The sequence below is a fragment of the Apis cerana genome, linkage group LG8 (genome assembly GCF_029169275.1).
Source record: "Apis cerana isolate GH-2021 linkage group LG8, AcerK_1.0, whole genome shotgun sequence".
Classification (NCBI taxonomy): Eukaryota; Metazoa; Arthropoda; class Insecta; order Hymenoptera; family Apidae; genus Apis; species Apis cerana.
This window is the reverse complement of record NC_083859.1, coordinates 224,840-244,844: the sequence shown is the minus strand read 5'-3', so window position 1 is coordinate 244,844 and position 20,005 is coordinate 224,840. Positions and strand designations below refer to the sequence as shown.

Here is a 20,005-nt window from a genome sequence, read left to right as displayed (position 1 = left end):
GGATATGAAATGTCTCTTCATGGTTTACTCAACCGATCGAGCATCCCAGTATCGTTCGATTATCATCGACATGTTGATCATCCTCCCTCTCTTTCTCCTTCTCGCAGGATGATCGTTTTTTCCCGAGAACGTGGAGAATTGTCGCGAGATTAAAGGCGGTTGGTTCCATTTGAGCAAAAGGAAACGTTGCTTATAACGGGGAGAAGGCTTTTTCCTGGGAAAAAGCGGAAAAGGACGGAAAAGGAATTGTTTCATGTCAAGTATACGATGTTTTTTTAATTTCTTTTATTGATGTGATGGGAATACATGTTTGTGGTTGATATATTCTTATCTTCACGGATATGGTTGTAGTTAAATTACAATAATGATAGAAAGAGAATTCTTTGATTTCTCTTTTTTCTCTTCTTCAAATGAAATAAACATTTTTTATAGAAATTTTTTATTTCCTTTAGATATTAGAAAATGCAATATTCAAGATTTTTTTTATCTTTATTATAAAATATTTTTCTATTGTATTTGTAGAAAGAGATTGGTTATAACGAAAATTGTAAGAAAAGAAAAGAAGAAAATTCGTTCGATTTATTCTCCAATACTTGGAAATCCCAAATCATGGTACAGCATGTTCCCTTTAACTGTCCTAAATAGAATTCCGCACTAAGTTTCAAATAAAATCATTTATCTCAAATTATTCCGTTCCTAAAATTTTCATCACACCACTGCGAATAAATATTTTAATCATTATCAACTGAAATAATTGTCTCTAATAAATATGATACACAATTTATGATCTAAAATTCACTGCCACTCAAACTTATCAATTCTCCAATTTTCCAAGAATTTTAAATTCATCCTTTTCCAATAATTCTTTTCCAATAAACAATACTATGTATAATTCCTCCGAAAAATAATATATATATATATATATATATATTGAAAGAAAAAGAAGAAGAAAGAACAAACCAACCACTTTCCATCCTCCTCAAACATCTCTCATCGCATGCGACAAAAGAAATGCAAAAAACCACTTCTCGTTTCACGTAATCTCAACCCATCCCTCCTATCCTTCTCGCCTTCTCACTACGTAGAAATGCGTGAACGAGCAGGAAGAAAACGAATCAATGACGGATCGTTGCCAGATATTACCAAGATGAAGAAGCAGACGCGTTTCAAGATGTTCCACGATGGGTTATACGCGTTAAAAGCGGAGACATCGGGAAGGAGAGAGCACTTCCTTTGAAAGCTGGCACATCTTTGATGCGTGCTTGATAGTAGTGGTGGTGGTGGCCTCCGCGAGGATTACTCGGCGAGCGGAAAGGAAACACGGATTCTCGGCCCAGACTTGAATATCTTCTGGGAGGATTGCGGGCGAAGTATTAAACGGATAGCCGCCGATGTTATTCCAGGATTAATATTTCTGTGCCGGTTTAATAAAGAAGGGAAGGGGGAAAACTCGTTCTTTCTCCGTATTTTCAAACGAAACGAAAACTTCGATACGATATATCGAACGAGGGGGTTAAATTAAATATTCTGGCGTTCTTTTCTGATTCTTTCTTTTCGTGATCGTTTCGAGTTTAGTATTCATTGTGCCGATGATTTCGATGAAAAGATGGATCGTGTTGTTATTAATATATTTTACGAAGAGATGAAAGAGTGGATTTTTATTGTGATTAATTATAGGATAATTTTATTTTGAAATTTTATCGGAATTTTGAACTGACGTTATAGTAATATAAAAAATATATAATAATTCTTGTTTGTTTTTATTCTGGAATTTTAAAAAAGGGAATAATAATAACAAAATATGCAAAATAACTTTCTACTTGAACCGCTAATAATTTACAAATATTTATATATTTTTTCATCAAGATACGAGTGATTAATTCAGCATGCAATGTTTATTTTTTGATATCTTTATGTATAGATATAGTTCCTTCATGGTCGTAATATATTATTAACTATTACAAACAGGAGAAAATAATTTATAGCAGAAGGTGATTACTTGAAAGAGTTTTAAAACAAGTTTGGTATAATAATTGGTTCGATGAAATTAATCATAAATTCCTTGTTGATTCAGATTACGAGATATCGTGGTACACGTTAATAATCAAGCAAATGGTCTAAAAAGAAAAATGAAAGTTATAATTAAAAGAGAGCTAAAAAAGAAATAGACATTCATTATTGGAGTATATTTTAAAAATATTTTATCTTTCATATCCTTTCTTCCTTCATTTAGTAATTATAAAATTCAAATATTTAATAACATATCAACTATTTAATTCATACATAATTCAACCTATTTCAAAATTTTCTATCATAGATCAATCATTAACAATTTCCATCAAAAATATTTTAAAAAATTGCATAAATATAAATATATAAATGTAAAATTAATTCAAAAATCTTCAAAAATAACATTATCAAAAAAAAAACAAATGTCCAAAATAAGCAAATTTTAATTCTAAAAAGAAAATATCCGCCTCAAGATCTATCTCAATTTGTCTCAAGAATCTATCACAGGAACAATTCCATCAAAATTTCTCTGCGACATAAAAAAAATTCAACCTATATCAACTATTATTTTAAAATTCACTTCAAAAAATTAAATATCCAAATAATTAAATATCCAAACCAAAATTTTAATCAAAATTTTAACCAAAATTTTAATTAAAAATCAAAGCATAGAAAAAAAAGTTAATCTGACTAAAGTTAAATTAATAAAAAATATTTAAAATTCATTTCACTAAAAACTACATAAACTATATCTAAAAAATTTCCAAACCTCGATTTAACACAAAGCATATACAACCTATGCCTCAAAAAATCCACCATAGAAACAATTCGATCGAATCTAGAATAAAATAAAATCTAACTCGTATCAATTGTATTTCTCGAAATTCGCAATTCACCCGGAAGTAAGCGTGGAAGAATGGTCCTGTATCCCCGGAAATTAATAACGGTGTAGAAAGTTGCACGATTTGTGTCCTCTGACGGGTAACAAAAGCCCCCCCGCGGGCATGCACTCGGCCTCCGTGGCCCGATCCCCCATTTATGTCCTCCTTTGCGGCCTTATCAAAAAAACTTTCACGACGAGAGTACTCTCTTTCCTTTTCCCCTCTCTCTCCTGCGTATTATACACGCGAAAGATTGTTGCTGGTCTCTGGATGGAAAAAAAAAAAAAGAAAAAAGAAAGAAAGAAAGAAAGAAAAGGAAAGGGAAGAAATGGGGGCCGGTGCATTTGTTCCGCCGGCTTTCTATCTAGGATCAGCATGTAGCCGAGCGTGTGGCCGCTCTCTTCCGACCGTGTACGAAGGGAGAAAACAATGGCCACGTTAAAGGCAATATTAGTTTTTGCCCCGGTGGCCCTTCCACGTTGGTACGGCATGCATAAGCGGATGGGAAAGCGAATGAGCAACTCTGTAATCCTTGGATCATTGTTGGCTGGCTGGCTTATCGATAGGTACAGGTCTGACTAGGAGGGAAGGGGATAAAAGTGAAGTTTCTGCCGGTGAATTAAGATGAAACGGCGAGATTATTCGGGGATTTGCTTAATACCTTGATCTGTCAACGGGTTAATTGAAAAATAAAAGGAAGAGAAAAATGGTCGACGGTGAAAATTCCGAGATTTTGGAATGTGTTTATGGTGTTTGCTTTCTTTTCGGTAATCAGGTTTTTTTTATTTAACGTTTTACTGTAAAATTCTTTGTCACGCTCTTTACGACGAACTCTGACATGGGATTAAAACAAGAGATCACGAACATGCATTTTATTAAAACATAAAAGAGAAAAACTAAACACGATTAAAATGTGATTGACTCGAAAATCAAGAGCTTATCTTTTGAATTTCAAATACAATTTTCAAATTCACGCTTTTTCTTCGATACAATGAATACAAACAATAATCCTTTTTATTATTTCCATGCAGAATATATTAACTGTTTTACAAAGATCACAATGATGAAACCCATTTTCGACTTAATTTAAAAATTTCCAACAAAAGATAATCTCAAACAACGTTTACAAATCCTTGAAAAAACAGAGAAAGCCCGGCAAGATCAACCGTAGCATAATTATAAAAAATAATCCAACGATGTTTTCTTGACCAGAACCAAATTTGCAGCCATCTTCATTAGAATAAATCATCACAACGAATTCTCTCTTCTCTGATCTTTCCCGTGATAATACTATTCAACTTTGAAAAATCTTTGATTCGTTTTATCACGAAACGTCTCTAAACCTCTCTCTACCTCTCCTCAATTTGTTTTTGACGCAATTAACCCCTCTTCTTCTTCCTTTTTATATCTTCTTTTTTTTCCACGCGAGCCAAACAGAGCGATAGCCGTAAACGTAAATGGAGAATATTAGTTTTTATTGTGCTCCTCTTCCTTTTATCCAGTGTCGTGGTCGCGTTCCAGCCGAATGGAATAGAAACGACCCCTTAATGGGCTTTTTGCGGTGTTACCGCCGTCTTTGTTGCGTGCAGCGCCCCCTGCGATGTGGAGGGCGCCCCCTACAAAATGGCCTCTGAGCAAATCTCCTCGAATCGTCTCGCCAGAGGCGACTTGTTCGGATTTTATTAACGCTTCCACGTTCTCTTTTATCGTCTCGTTAAGTCCAATGTCTTATTTTTGGCGATCGTTCGCCTTTTTCCGTCCTTAGAAAATCGGTTTTAATTGTTTTCCAATAGTTAGGTATTGTTGGTGGCTGGCACGAAAGTTAGTGGTTATTAGCGGTTGCGATCGTTGTTTTGCGGTAATGGGAAATTGAACTAATTTGAAAGATTAAATTTGTAAAGGGTGCAATGATGGGTGAAACGAGATTGAACGAAAGAGATATTGTAATTTTAATTTTGTGTGTGACCAATTTTTAAAGAGGAAATATTAAGAAATGATATTAAAAATTGATATTAAAAATTATTGCAAGGAATGACTAGAAAATGATTTATATTATTGAAAGGAAAATGAATTTCCTGAATTTTTTAAATATTATTCTTTAAAGTACTAAATATATACGATTTATTTTACATTTTAAGTTTGTAATTGAAAGGATCATCTTTATAAATAATTATAAGTAATTTAAAGAAAAGCAAAAAGTACTTTTTTTTTAACATAAAGTTATGTGATCATATTTCTTTCAATATTATACTCGTGTATCTTTTAAAAAGATTCGATTCAATTCATGAATTTTTAACTTCAATTTAACCATTTTCTGGATATAAAAATGAAATTTTCATTGGTCTTAAATCGTTATCATAACTATCACGTAATCATATTCTCTCAATATAATATTTCAAATGTTAAGCTAACATCGCCCAATATAAAAACAGAAATCAGTAGGATATTATATTTGAGAGAAAAAGAGAAAAGTTATAAAATGGCGTGGGAAACAATCGTCTGGAAATTAGTTTCGTTGGCGCGTTATTTCGTGACAGAGTTGGAGGATCGAAACGCGAACTACCGAAGACAATATTGCTACCTGTAGATAGGCAATAAGAGAGAAGAAACATCGGAGAACGAGATCGAAACCGCAATAAAATCAAACCATCGAAGGTTCATAGTGTCAACCATTGTATTCCGTGGCTCAGTTTGATACCGCATTCGAGATCTTTTCTCGGGTATCGTTGAAAAGAGCTCTACGAACTGCACGTGATCTTTTTGAAATGAAACAAATTTGAAGATCTTCCTTTTATTATGAATTTTATCTTTCGTTTATTATTATTTCGAATATTATAAAATAGATTTGAGTTCATAATAACAGGCTATTTTAATCGAATTTATTATTGCATAATATTATAATGAAAATCAATATTTAAATAAATTATTCTTATCTTCATAAGTAATAATAAAAATATAAATTAAAAATATAAATAAAAAATTTCCTATCTTCATTAAAAAAAAAAAATATCACTATTCCAATCTACCATAATGAATCATCAGAAAAATTCCATCTTAATTCCGTCATTTTTAACTAAAAAGTATTTCGAAACTCAAAGTAAAAGAGGAAGAAAAAAAAGAAGAAAAAAAGGCGCGAAATAGGAAAGAAACACATCAGATACTATCTCTGGGTACAAACGACCGGAACAATAAAACTTAATCCGGCTGGTTTTAAACCGTGGTAAGCGTCAAAGGGAAAAGTGATGGCGCAAGCCAACGAAAAGGCGAAATACGTCGTGGCTTGGTATCTGATGTCAGCACGAAAACAAGCCTCTAACGAGCCTCTAACGCATTAAACGCAAAACATACTCCAATCTTAATAAAGACACTTCTCAGCCACGTCGACAAAAGATCTCTCGGTGGAAAGAAAATGGCGGGACATCATGCAACTTGAGGCGTCGTTGTCGTGAGTATGGATCTTTAATGAGCCACGTCCGATAAAACTGGTTTTCATTTCTCTATGAGAAAAAAAATACAGGGTGTTTCCTATTTTCGCCTATTTTTTGCAAATTGCAAATTGAAGATGGACATGATCTAAAATAAAAAAGAAAAACATTACATTGAAGTTTGTTTATATCTATTGCTTGTTAAATGATTAGAATGGAACGTCGACATTTATTACTAATTGGGGGATATCTGTTCGAAATCGAACAGGAAGAATAAAATTTGTTATGAAACGAGATCAAAGATATTTATAATATAAAGGAATATGTAGTTAGTAAGAGAGAAGTATGTTATAAAAAAATTAATTAATCTTTTTAGATACTTGTTCTAGACAATATATCCTAATTTAAACACATTTGTTTATTCTGCATTTGGTTAATCGGTTTGAATAAACTATTAATTATTTAATAGCTATATAATTTGAATAATTACTATTTGAATAATTGATGGGACAAATCATTAATCGTAGTCTAAATATGCGCATAGTAATATTAAAGCAGAGTTAACCAGTAATCAACTACATTTTAATCATTACATTATAATATCATAGCATTAATCGATTGTCAAAGATAATCACCATAAAAATTTATAAGTTAATTGTACAATATTTGTAATCTGCAATCAATATTCTTTTGAATAGTTATCATATATTTATATTAATCATATATATATTATAATATATTATTACGATCATAAAACTGAAATACCAAAAATTTTATGTTTTTCTAAAATCATATTTCTATATGATTATAATGATCACTTAAAGATAGAGGCAATAAATTTTTTTGATTATTATTATTGATTATTATAGATTGAAAGATTATTATAGAATTGATCGAAGAAGAACTTTTTAATTTTCATCTTCAAAATCTAAATTTTACGATTACAATTTTAAACGTTTTTTTTGGATGTCATATTTCATGAATTCGATAAAATGATCTGGTTCAACCATCTTGGATATTGCACTCTGATTAACTTTGAAGAGAATATATTCAGAGAGTTACAATCTATCGTAAATCTTTGACCTTTAACTTGTTTGATTCTCAAAATATAGGTTATAAGTTCCTATAAAATATAGGTTATAGTAATATAGGTTATAGTAATATAAAATATAGATTATAGTAATAAGTAATAAAAATCGAATATAAATTTTAATAATATTTCAATAAAATATGTTAAATCATTTCAATGAATTCATTAACACTAAATACAAATACTTTGACAGAGGGAAAGTATTCATTTTAATCCTTTCTTGAATTTACTTTATTCAAGTTCAGAATAAAATTCTAATTAAAAAATAAAGAAAATAACTCTGGATAGAATAAAACTAAGAGAAATAAATCTCATCACATCTATCCAAACCTATCATAAATTAAAACTTTCTGGAATAGAATATAATTTATCACGAGTAACACATTCCCAACTAAACGAATAATAAAATCTTAACTCTCATATGACATTAATAAATTATGATTTGTTGTTTCGAGCAAACCCAAGATCTTAATCTATCTTCCATAGATCGTTGAAATGTAATAAAAGATTTTCAAAGATTCCTCCGAGCAACGACTAGAAGTCTCATAATGGCCATAGCCAACGTGTTTCATGCGTTAATTGATACAAATTTGAATTGCATCAAAGTGGGGAGAACATCTGGCGGGCAATCAGGCGACGGTCTTCTCATTGACGCATGCTCGAATATAATATCGTTTTACAGCTTGCCCACACGATTCTCAGTGATAGGACTTCTGTGAATTATGGCTTTTAGATTGTCACCGTGTAAGCACAAGACGATCGTTAAACAATGGAGATTCGATATGATGAATTTACTGCCCCTATACTAAAATATTTGAAACATAAGAGAAAATATATAATAAAAATATAATAGAAATATATAATAAAATATATAATAGAAAATATAATATTTATACATTGCTAGATATTACAAATATTTTAAAATATTGCTTGTTTATTGTTTATTCAATATTCAATATCATATTTCACGAATATATTATATTATATTTACTTCTAATTATATATATATATCTATATATATATTTATATACATATCTATTCATTTGATAAATATTTCAAATTTTTCCAATTATATTTTAAATCTAAGTGTACTTGGATTTAATCTCTTATCAATCTCAATCACTGTTTTCTAATAAGCAATGAAAAAAAATTCAATAGCAGAAGATTAAATTAAAAAGATTTATATATATAGGAGGAAATTCGATCAACAAAATATATAACTTTTTTCTATCGAAAGAATCAAATCGAAAAATCCGCAAACGATAAATGTTTTACCGCTAAACAAAACAAAAATCTCTTTCTCTTTCTCTTCATCCATCCGTGAAAACAATATTTAAATCGAATCCAATAAAATTTTCTATTTTTACCAACAAAAAAAATCCATTCGTTCTATCAATTAAAAAACAAAATAAAAAAAAAGAGAGAGAGAGAATAATTTAATAAGAATCCATGAATAAAGTTCCAATTGCTAAACCTATTCGAATCAATAGATCTTCGAACAGCTATAAATAATTCACAATGGCGTCTAAGTCGAGAAGCGTGTGATTCATTAAGAAAGCACAGAGGGCTCGTTAACTCTCGAAATCGAGTTAGCAGAACGCTCGATTCGGCCATAACGAAAAAGCGAAGTCAATTCACATGGCACGTATGCTTCATGGCACTTGTGCCCCCGATGCGGGCTGCATTCGCCACAGGGGGTGATTCGGTGCCCGAATTTCTCGTCTAGGGTGCACTCGAGGGGCCCCGCTCGAGTGTCACGCACGTCGCCCCATTTCGAATGCTCTCCATCCTTGAGCCAACAAGGGGATTCCAATTGTTTCTAAAGGATGATAGTTTTGTAATTTTTTTGGATGATTCAAAGTTTTTTTTTATATTATAAATTACAAATTAGCTTTCTTAATGCATTTTGATGTTTTCATAAAATTTTTTAGATTTATTATTGAAAGTTTAAACAGAGAAGGGAATAATGTTTTATTTTCTATTCGTTAGGATTCGTGACGATTCTTTAAATATTTATTTTTTTTATACATTTGTGTTTTTTATTTTTACCATATCTTTTTTTATTCTTAATTTTCTACGTATTATAATTCTGTATTTTTCTTCTCGAAAAGTAACAATAACAAGAATAAAATGCAGGTACTCTTAATCTCTAACTGAAAAGAATAAAAAAATTCTCATACATTTTCCCCTTTAGAAAGTGTAATAAACTGATAAATCCTTTCGTTTCATTCTGTACTAATAACTCAATCTTATAACAATAACTCTTTATGCAATGCCATATGTTTATTTCCAACATTATCAATAAAAAAGATTAACAACGAATCTTTGAAAACTTAATATCTTTATGCTTCCATTTCAGACTCATAATCCTCTTTGTCTTCTATCTTTTCCTTCCCCTCCCTTATTCTTCGCGACGCAAACAAATGACGTTTTAGCTAGCAGCTTATCATTTGCTCCATTTATATAACAATTGCTCTAGCATTCACTGTCAAACATTATACTTTCTATATATCTTTCTATATATCATATCTCTCTCTCTCTCTCTCTCTCTTTCTCTCGAATGAGAACATTGTGCCAGCTGAGACAATAACTCTATTCAAGCGAAATGTCCCCGTTACATTGAATAGCATGGAAAAGTGATTGTCAGGAAGATTGCACGATATTCTGCAAGGATGCGCGGAGGATGTGTTTCTGTTAAAGATATGTATATGCAAAAAAGTATTTTATCTTTCATTTATTTTGAATTTCGCATGGATAGAAAAAAAAATTTCCAGCCTTGTAAATTGGAACAAGTGAAAATTTTAAATAATCCAACAGTTTTCTTAAGTATGTTATTCTATTTCGATCGATGTATTGAAAGTCATCAAAAACGAAAAATTAACACATGTTCCCTATTTATGTTGAAACAACAAGATGTTACACGTATTTTAAGCGTCCTCATAAATATAAATTGGATAAAGTTTATAAATATAAACTAACCCATTCAATGTTCAAACTTTTAAATAATTCACAATGTCTATTCAGAAACGCTTTTGCAAACGTTCAACTTTAAAATAACCACAACCGAATAATCTCATTATAATCGAATAAATACATATTTCTAAAAGATTTTCTTTAAATTTAAAAATAATTAATAATAATTGCATCTTCTGTTGCAGGTGAGCAGTGCTGCAATATATGACTGCAATCGTTTTAAAACAATTTCAACTTCAAGAAATTAGGTAACTAAAAAAAAAGATCAGAAACAAAATTGTTAGAAATACATGTAAAAGAAAAAATTTGTCCCATTTTCGACAAGAAATTTAATAAAAATACAAAAAAGAAAAAAAAAGAAAAACCTCCAATCCTCATAGATTTATAACTCGAAGGATCCATAATTACGCGAAATACTAATATTGGAGCAAGATTGACGGTACGTTTAACTGGAAAATGAGCCGAGGTATGAAAATCAACGACGGGAAATCCATAAAAGTTCCTTTGAATACCTTTCCATGCCACGGTAGAGGGCAGGTATTAGCATTTTTCTCCCTTCTTTTTTCTCCTTCTTCTCCTTTCACCCCTCTCTGCTTTCTTCTTTCCTTTGCAGCTCTCTCTTTGGCCGGCTGCCTCTTGGTCGGCTCAATATTAGGGTGCTCGGCTTTCCTCTCCTTTATTCGCGACTCCCTTCTCTCTTGCCCCGGCATCTTTTATTTCGCGTTTTCCGCTCGGTCGTCGTCGTCCATTTCCTTGGCATTCACTTTGGCGTCGTCGAACACGCGCGGGACACACACTTTCGCCCCTTTTGTGATGAGGAGACACACACCCCCTCCCTTTTCACTCGTCCGGCCGATTTTCAAGAGGGAATTTTCCTCTCCTTCAAGAATCCCTTCGACAATTCTGATGACGAAATTACTCGCGGGGACGAGTGTTCGAATGATAAATCGTCGCGTTTCGAAAGGTTGGAAGCGTTTATTCGTGAGTTAATTTCTCAAAAATGGATGTAATTTATTCCAAGAGTTGATCGATTGAATATTTGGTTTTCTATCTGGAGATACTCTTTGGAAGATCTTTAAATTTTCTATTAACGTTTCTCAACAGTGTTCAAATAGGAAGAATTCAATTTCGAAATGAAACGAAAGAGAAAATTAAATAATTTAAAAAAACGAAACATTCCGTTTTCTTAATTGATGACAATATGAATTATGTATAGTTTCTAATCAAGTGTATAATATATTTCTTATTTTATTTTTATAATAATAACAAATAATATATTTCTTACATATTTTCAAATTAACCGCTATTCGTTTATCCAACCGCAAGCCTCTTTCACAAGAGCCGCTTAACTAGAGAATCCACGGAATCTAGTTAAAACTGTCTGAAACTATTCCAACCAACCTATGACCCAAAGATACCATTCAAGGGTTCAAACTACGCACGATAGAGAATCCCCACGAGAATCTTCGTAGAAATTTCTCTCTTTAACCTAACTTGTGTGCACAACAATATGGCCGACTTGTATAAACCATGTTACTAGTTACATGTTATCAGATTTGTTTCGACCAATCTTTCAATCTGCGAAATATTTGCATGCAAAAGAAATATCGACTCGATTTCAATATGCGTCATCGGCCGACTATCAACCGAGAAAAGGGAAAGCGATGTACTCTATGTGCCATGCGACTTTGTTTATTCTTCCCAACTAATCCCTGGCGGCCGTCCGCCCGAAAAATCTCACCCCCCTCTCGCTCCTCTCCCCGCATGAAAAAAGGACAGTTCTGTTTATCTGGCAATTTATTCCAGGCCGCGCCACCGCGATTATAGAGCTATAGTCGGATACGAGTCGCGAATTCGAAGGGTGCATTAAAGATCGATGCATCCGAGCGTGGATTAATTGGGGTTCCGATATGGGCATGAGTTAGGAGAGGGGTTAATACGTTTTGCAAGTCGAAACATTGGATGGATGTATAGATGGGAAGATCCTTTGCAAGATTGGGTTCTTTTGATAGTCGCCTGTTCCGATGGTTGGAGATGAGGGTTACTGGTGGATGTTTGTATACTATCGTGGAATAATCTTGGACTAATTACTAATGGGAAAGATTTTTGTAACGGAAACGGAATTTTTATTCTTAATTTCACTTCTTTATTGCTACTAAGATTTATATCGAATTATATAATTTATTCATATTTTAGATTTTTTGTAATGAATTTTTTTTCATTGAATAGAATTAAAATCTTACATGCACGTACAGTCTTTCCATACTTCTCTCGATAATAAAATTAATAAATAATCGCTGTTATTCATCGATGATAAACACATAAATTCATCTCCCAAGCTCATCAGAGATTCATTTAAACCCAAGATCCCTGAGAATCGATCAAACTCCACCGCAAGCCATCTCTCTGCACCCTCGAAGAAAGCTTTCAAGGGCTCGTTAGGAGAAGAGGCTGGTTTTCATCGTTGGGAACTTCGGTCGATTGATCAAGCGTAATCATTGGAGCATCGCTGCGAGATTCGAATGGAAGCGGGAAATGCAGAAGAAAAAGCAGAACTGGTGGAAGACGCTTGTAAGAGAAACAAAAGAGAGGAAAAAAGTCGAAGATGGAATGAAGAGGAGAAAAGCAGAGAGACGAGGAGAAATGAAAAACGGAACTCCCGGAACACGCGTGAACGAGCTTCGGACAGTATTGCGATCAGCCAGCCCTCGAGCAACTGCCACCCCCTTTGCTCGTTCTGCTCGTATCGTGGATACGCCCCTGACCCGTTGCCCCTGGCGAGTAGAGACTCCATCGCGAAACGATGAAATGAGTTCTGTTGGCGCACAACTTGAAACTCAATCTAAACGACGCTTCTTCGTGCCATCTAAGAAGTTGCCGCTAGTTGTCGCTGTTTTCACAAATATGGAGATTGTTATTAGCAAATTTATTTGCTTATGAATATGTTTGAATTTGAATATGTTGAAACATGGATAGAATTGAGAATTGATTTTTTTCAAAAGTAAGCGATTTTGTTTGGAGAATGGTTTTTTTTTTTTTTAAGAATGTACAATGTATTTTGTGTAAAAATCAGAAAAATGGTTTGTTATTTTATATATTTTAATAAATTTTGAATTATTTTTTTTAATAAGAAGCATCTCTTGTTAAAATTTAATCTCCTCCATTACAATCCTTCACAAGAAAGAAAATACTTTCGATAAAGTCCATTTACATAAATCACGAAAATTAAACGAAATATATTAATATCACGATCAGGAGTCCTGTGATAATAATTTTTCATCATTCTTTTTTGAAAATTGAATTTTCTAGCATCGAAAGAATACAACCGATTGACCGATTCCATAAGAAACCGATGGAATATCTGGAGTATCGATGTTTTCTCGCATAAAACGCTTTTCTACCTCGGGCAAAAGATTATTCTCGCAGGAACAGATGGCACGATGAAGGAGAAGAGGAGGGAGGAAGGTTCACGCCTCAGCCAGCTTTCGAAAAATCTCGAGGACAGAGGGCGACCTTTACAAGACGTTGCACACCATCTCCCGTTCGCGAAACCGAGATTCTATCGCTCCAGGGTAATAAAAGGGCCGAAAGAGAGAAGAATGCAAGAGGATAAGAAAGCCCGAAGAGGAAGAGACGAGCGTGGAAGGGCAAAGAAGGCTTGTTAGATTGAGTTTCAGGTTGGCTATGGGCTGGGAATGTCTCGTTTTACGGAGAAAATTTTCTACTTCTTTCTGAAAAGAAAATATAAACATGACACGTCCATCGAAAAAAGGAAGAAAAAGAGAGAGAAAGAGAGACAGAGATAGTGAATGGGGTCCTGTTTGAGGAAATAACGCAACTCGTTATCAAGAAAGTTGCAAACTTTCCTCACCTATTTCGTCATTTAAAAGTTAATGGCAAGGTTCGTTATAAGGATATATTTTTCTTAGAGAAATTATGATACGAGCGATAGATAAGGAAATTGTTCGAAGGAATGTTTGCAGTTTATGAAGAGTTAATATAGATATTAAAATTATAAAAAAAATCTGTTCATTCAGATTATATTATCATCGAAAATTTGATCATTTTATGATTACTGTAATAATAATTGTAATTTATAATATATATATGTAGTAATAATTGTAATAATAATATTATTAATATTAAAAAAATAGTTGTATTTAAGATATAAAAATTATCATATTTTCAACAGATTTTATTCATGGTGTTGTGTTATTCAATAACGTTTAAAAATAATTTGCATTATTCATTCTAATAAGTTTTATCTGGAAAGATTATATTAATGTGAAATTTCAAATAAATCTGAATAAATTGTAAAATTCCAATATCTTCGTAGTATTTGGAATCTTTATCTTTATTATATGAATAATGTAACGTAAGAGATTCTTTGATACACGTAACCTTAAACCGTTTGTTACTCTTTTATACGATGCTGTAATGGATGTTGCGAGTACAAGACTCGCCAGAGGGTAGATTGGAATTTTGATATAACGGTGGTGAAAGCGTGCGTCGTGAAACTTGTTTATTAACAAGTGGATAAAGGGAGCTGATCTAAATTTGAAGGATGAAGCGTAAAGAGAGAAGCCACAGTCGGCTTCGCTCCTTGATTAAGAAGCAATTCGATTTAGGCAAAGAAGCAATTAGTCTTAAACAGAGAAAGTTACTCGTGAAAGTGAGTCGATTAACATCCGCTGAATCGGGTACTCGATGTTGATTAATCGTGAAGTAATTAAGGAATCTCCAACTTCTACGCGAAATAATTTCTCAATGATTTCAAACTAATTCCTAATTTGCACCTACCTATTTGAATAATCTCGAATAAAGCAAATTTAAGAAAAAAAATTAATGTAAATAAACTCGTGGTTAAATAAATTCTTAAGTAAAATAGAATGGATATAAATTTTATATCGTACAATTTTTCAAAACAAAACTTCTCTTCTATTAAAAAGTAACTTCTCTCGAACAACAGCCGAACGAATCAAGTATCTACTAATTTAATTCTTCCGTTTCAACGCGATGAATAAATAATAATTTGAACCACCTTTTGCCACTAAAAGCCAGCGATGTCATCGAGAGAAGTAAGCAACGAGCCACTTTCCATTCCCGTCACGAAACCGCGTATAAATCTTGACCGAGGGAATAACGCCTGGGTCTGGCTGGCTCATAGCTCTCCAACAGCGAAACACGACTTGTAATTACGTTTCTGAAGGCAAATAAGAGGTCTCGTCCCAGCGAAAGAGGACGGAAGGAGGGGGGAGGCAGGGATCCGAGTTTTGTTGGCATACAACTTGAAACTCAATCTAACGGCTTTTCCACGTTTTACGCTGCTCCGCTTTTCCCTCCCTCTTTCCTTCTATTTCCATCTCTCGGCTCACCCTCGGCTCTGCTCCTCGTGGGTTCGTGATTCCTTCTTAGTCCATGGGGGCGACACGGGTGGATCCATCGAGTTGCAGAGCCGCGGCGCAAACACTGGGATACACCTTTGTCTGTCTTTCTAATTCTCGGGACAACAGGTCGGGAATATGTTGCGAACTTTTCTCTATCTCGGACCCACCTATTCCAGACACACGCTAGGATCTTGAAGAAGAAAAAGAAGAAGAAGAAGAAGAAAAAGAAAATCGTCGTTTTCTCGTCTTTGGACTCTTTGGTCCAAAGTATTGGTTTCGTGAATGGACTGTGATTAAGTTTCGTTTAGTTACGAAATAAAGCGTTTGTTGGAGATATTTTGAAATGATAATGGCGTGTAATCCTTAATTTGTGTGGTGTGAAGAAAAGAGAAAGAGAAAAGAAATATTTATTTATTATTGTAATATTAAATAAAGTTTAGTAAATTTTATTTAATAGAATTTTATATTAAATAATTATATTAAATTATATAAATTGTGAATTTAAGTTTTTTTTAAATTTATATATTATTAAAATTCAACAAATAAATTGTACTTACTTATTAATAATGAAAATATTCTTCAATATTTTTTTTATATCTATTCATAAAATTTTAGACTTTAAACAAATATATTATAAAAAAAAGTGAATTAATAATAAAATGTTATTCTAATCTCTTTCCATCGATACTTTCCACAATAAAAGAAAAAAAGAAATCACAAGTACATCACAAAAAATACTTTCCAAAATGATATATATGCATATTCATGTGACGTTTTACAAATATTAAAATGACACGATGTTTAGCCACCCTCGAGATTCCATCGTGAATCGAAAGCGATGCAGTCGATGGACGTGGATCCTCGTTTCACGGACAACGCGTGACAAAACGAAGAAAGAAGAGGGTGAAAAAAAATAGGGTGTGATGGGAAGGTTTAATGGGGAAAGGTCCGCATTTTGCAACATAACCGCAGGGGCGACCCCGTAGCTACAAAGAATTACTCGTCACCCCAACCTTAGAAAAAGACGATCAAGTTTTCAGACCTGTTCATAGAGGGGTAGTTCTAAAGAATTCAATCCGTATCCCCCAAAAACGCGTCGAGCCCAATGAGGACTGGATAAAGAAAGCATCCTTATTCATGTCATTCGCAGCGTGACAATTATTTTAGACTATGCTCGATATCCTATAGATGATGTATTGAAATTCTTGTAGAATATGCGTGATTTCAATAGAAATTTACAACAGATTTTTATACAAATTCAAATTTTTATAAATATATGATTGAAAAAATGAACCTTCAGTCATATAATCGAACAAATACGATTATATCTGTATAACAATTTAACATAATAATAATTATATAATTGATAATTTGATCGTATCAATACGTTCGATTAAAGACGAGATATGATAATTTATAATGAGATTATAATGAAATTTAATGAGATTTAAAAATCACTCCAATCATGGCACATTTGTCATCAAACTGATTCTCGAATTTTTGTTTAGAATAGCGGATAGAAGATCCTATCACCGATAAAAACAATAAGATTTTTTTAAACGACGAGATCTCGAAAATGTCATTCCTCCCTATCTCTCATAGCCACCATAGAACCGGTACGTGTCTTCTGTATCTAACTCGCTGATCTATCTGAACCCATTCCAACGACAGACACTCCACGTATATCCGAGGAACGAGCCGCGGAACACGGAGCAAGGATTTGGTCGGGTATCCCAAAAGGATTTCGAGTATACCGAAAATGGAATAGGGAGAAATAAATATGGTGGACTGTTGGTTGGTGTATCGTTGTTTCATCGAAAATCCATCGCTTCTTTTTATGAGGGTTGATGCTGGAAGAAGGAGTGTTTTATTGTTTGGATTATGGTATATTATAATTGCGTAACCGTGGAACCGTGGACTGTTGGCGATCGAGGTGTTTGCTTCGATTTTAAACTGAAGTTAAAGGGTTCGAAGGGTGGACGATGAAGGGGTAAAAGGTTTCTTGTTTTATGAGCTAATAAGGTGATGGTAACGATGTGGAGGTTTTATCGCAAAAGTGATTTTTCTGGGATATTGGAAGTATTTTCTTCTCTGATTGATAATGGGGATGAAAATAATGAAATAAGAGTAAAAGGATAAAAAAAAATGATGGAAGGATAAAAAAAATTACTTTTTTAAATTTGAAATTTAAATAAAGGATTGGAATAGTAGAATTTTTAATTGCATTAAAATATTTTATCTGAAAGTGTTTTGATACTGAGTAAGAATGGTATAAAACAAGCATAAAAATAAATAAATTGCGTTGATTATACGAAAAGTATGCGAGATAAATAATAAATGTGGTAAGAAAAAACAGAAAAATAATGGAACATTAATTTCAATAACAGATTTTAAAAACTAAAATATCACTGACAAATTTTTTTATGTAATTATATCTTCATATTTTGTATAAATAGAATGATATCATTATCATGTAAGATAAAAAAAAAAGTGTATAAAGTGTATAAAGAATTCTTTTAGATAAGGTTCGGATTATTTCTCTAGGGGTGAATAATAAGGGTGAGAATATGGCAAAAGAACGTGTTTGATAGCTTTCTTGTATTCTTACATGAGATTTTATTATGTGAGATAATAAATGTAATTAAGAAAGATTTTTTGAGTAATAGTCGTTTCTCCAATACTAGCTGTAAAATTGATTTAAAATAATCAGGAAATTGAATAAATCTTACACACATAAGTATATATATATATCTATTAATAAAAATATTCATTTAATTAAATTAACTAAATTAAGAAAATACTACATACTATATTGGTAAAAAAATCTAATTAATTAAAGAAACAATAATCATAAGAAATAAATTATCCAATTAACAATTTGTTATTTTATTTCTATAATTTCTTTTTAAACTTCTTAATCGAATATTTTCCTTTTCTAATCAATTCAAGTTTCTATTTATTAAAAAAGAAAACTTAAACATACTTTTAATTATAAAGTCAATTTCATTGATCCCTTATATATAAAACTTTTATAATATATCATATGAACAAATATATATGTAAAATCGAAAATTAAAACGAATATTCTATTTTTTTAAGTATATTATAATATAAATTATTTATTAAGTTATTAAGTTATTATAATTTATTAAGTTATTATAATATAGTTATTATATTATAAATTAATTCTGAATCGAATCGCTATTATTTAATTTATCTCAAAATATTTCAATTTACGAAATATAGTGTGATAATTTTTATTTCTATCATCAGAGAGACACGAACTCTATCGAATTTTTCGCAACCAGGCATTCGTTACAGGCACAAAATTTTATCGATCAATTCACTGACAAGATAAATCGCTTTATTTTTCTTTTTTATCAATCTCGATTCAATCCATTTATTACAATTTAATTTACCTATAGTCATGATATTTTAGTAAACTTTGATTTTTAATATTTACCTCATGCTATATCTTTTCTATTAACTGTACCCTGTTCTGAACTATTATTCAAATGCTTATCGACCTAATTTCACGCTCAAGCGAACACCACTGTGTATCACAGTATTTCTTTTCGTATATTATATACATACGCTTACTGATTTCGACCGGTCGCCTATCAAACGGCCGTTCCTTCGAGAATCGAATGGAAAGAAATACGATCGATCGACGGAGGGGAAAAAACACCTTGTCGTCATGTTGCAAATAAACGGGTTTCAAAATGGGAGAGAAACGAGGGAAAAAAAATATTTGTTGCAAGGTGCGCGCGCGCGCGTATGTATGTGTGTGTGCACGCAGTTCGCGATCACGACCGCGATAAAGAGGTCAACGAGACCGGCTCGTTTTAATGTCTCGATTGCAATTTTCACTGTAGGGATCGCGTGTACACCTGGCGAGTACTTATCAATGCCGATAACCCATCCAACGACACGATTCGAACGGAGAAAGTTGACTCGATTTTTGAATAATACACGAGATTATTAATGCATTAGGCGGTGATTAGAAGGGAAAAGGAAATACAATATACTGGGTAGACGATTAGAATCGTGAAATAGCGATGGGTTTGATCGTTAACTGTTGTTTGGTATATCGTTGGGGTTAATTTCCTATCGTTTATTATAAATATTGAATGCAGATGTGTCCACGTCCTATCCTTCTAGATAATTGTTAAATGATTTATTTTTTATATATCTTAACTACTACAATTATTATTATTATCCAAAAAGTTATATATTCCA

The 20,005-nt window shown here is 32.4% G+C and overlaps 1 protein-coding gene and 1 long non-coding RNA gene across 3 annotated transcripts in view; both read left to right on the top strand.

Annotated features, from left to right (window-relative positions):
• LOC133666513 (uncharacterized) overlaps nt 1–16,426 on the top strand; it is a 38,647-nt gene extending 22,221 nt beyond the window's left edge. The window contains exon 2 of the long non-coding RNA XR_009830729.1: nt 10,565–16,426. This is a non-coding gene — a long non-coding RNA (uncharacterized LOC133666513). The remainder of the gene's footprint in view (nt 1–10,564) is intronic.
• The window catches only part of LOC108000938 (tyrosine-protein kinase transmembrane receptor Ror), a 277,660-nt gene that overhangs the window by 173,970 nt on the left and 83,685 nt on the right, over nt 1–20,005 (top strand). The gene's annotated exons all lie outside the window — the stretch shown is intronic.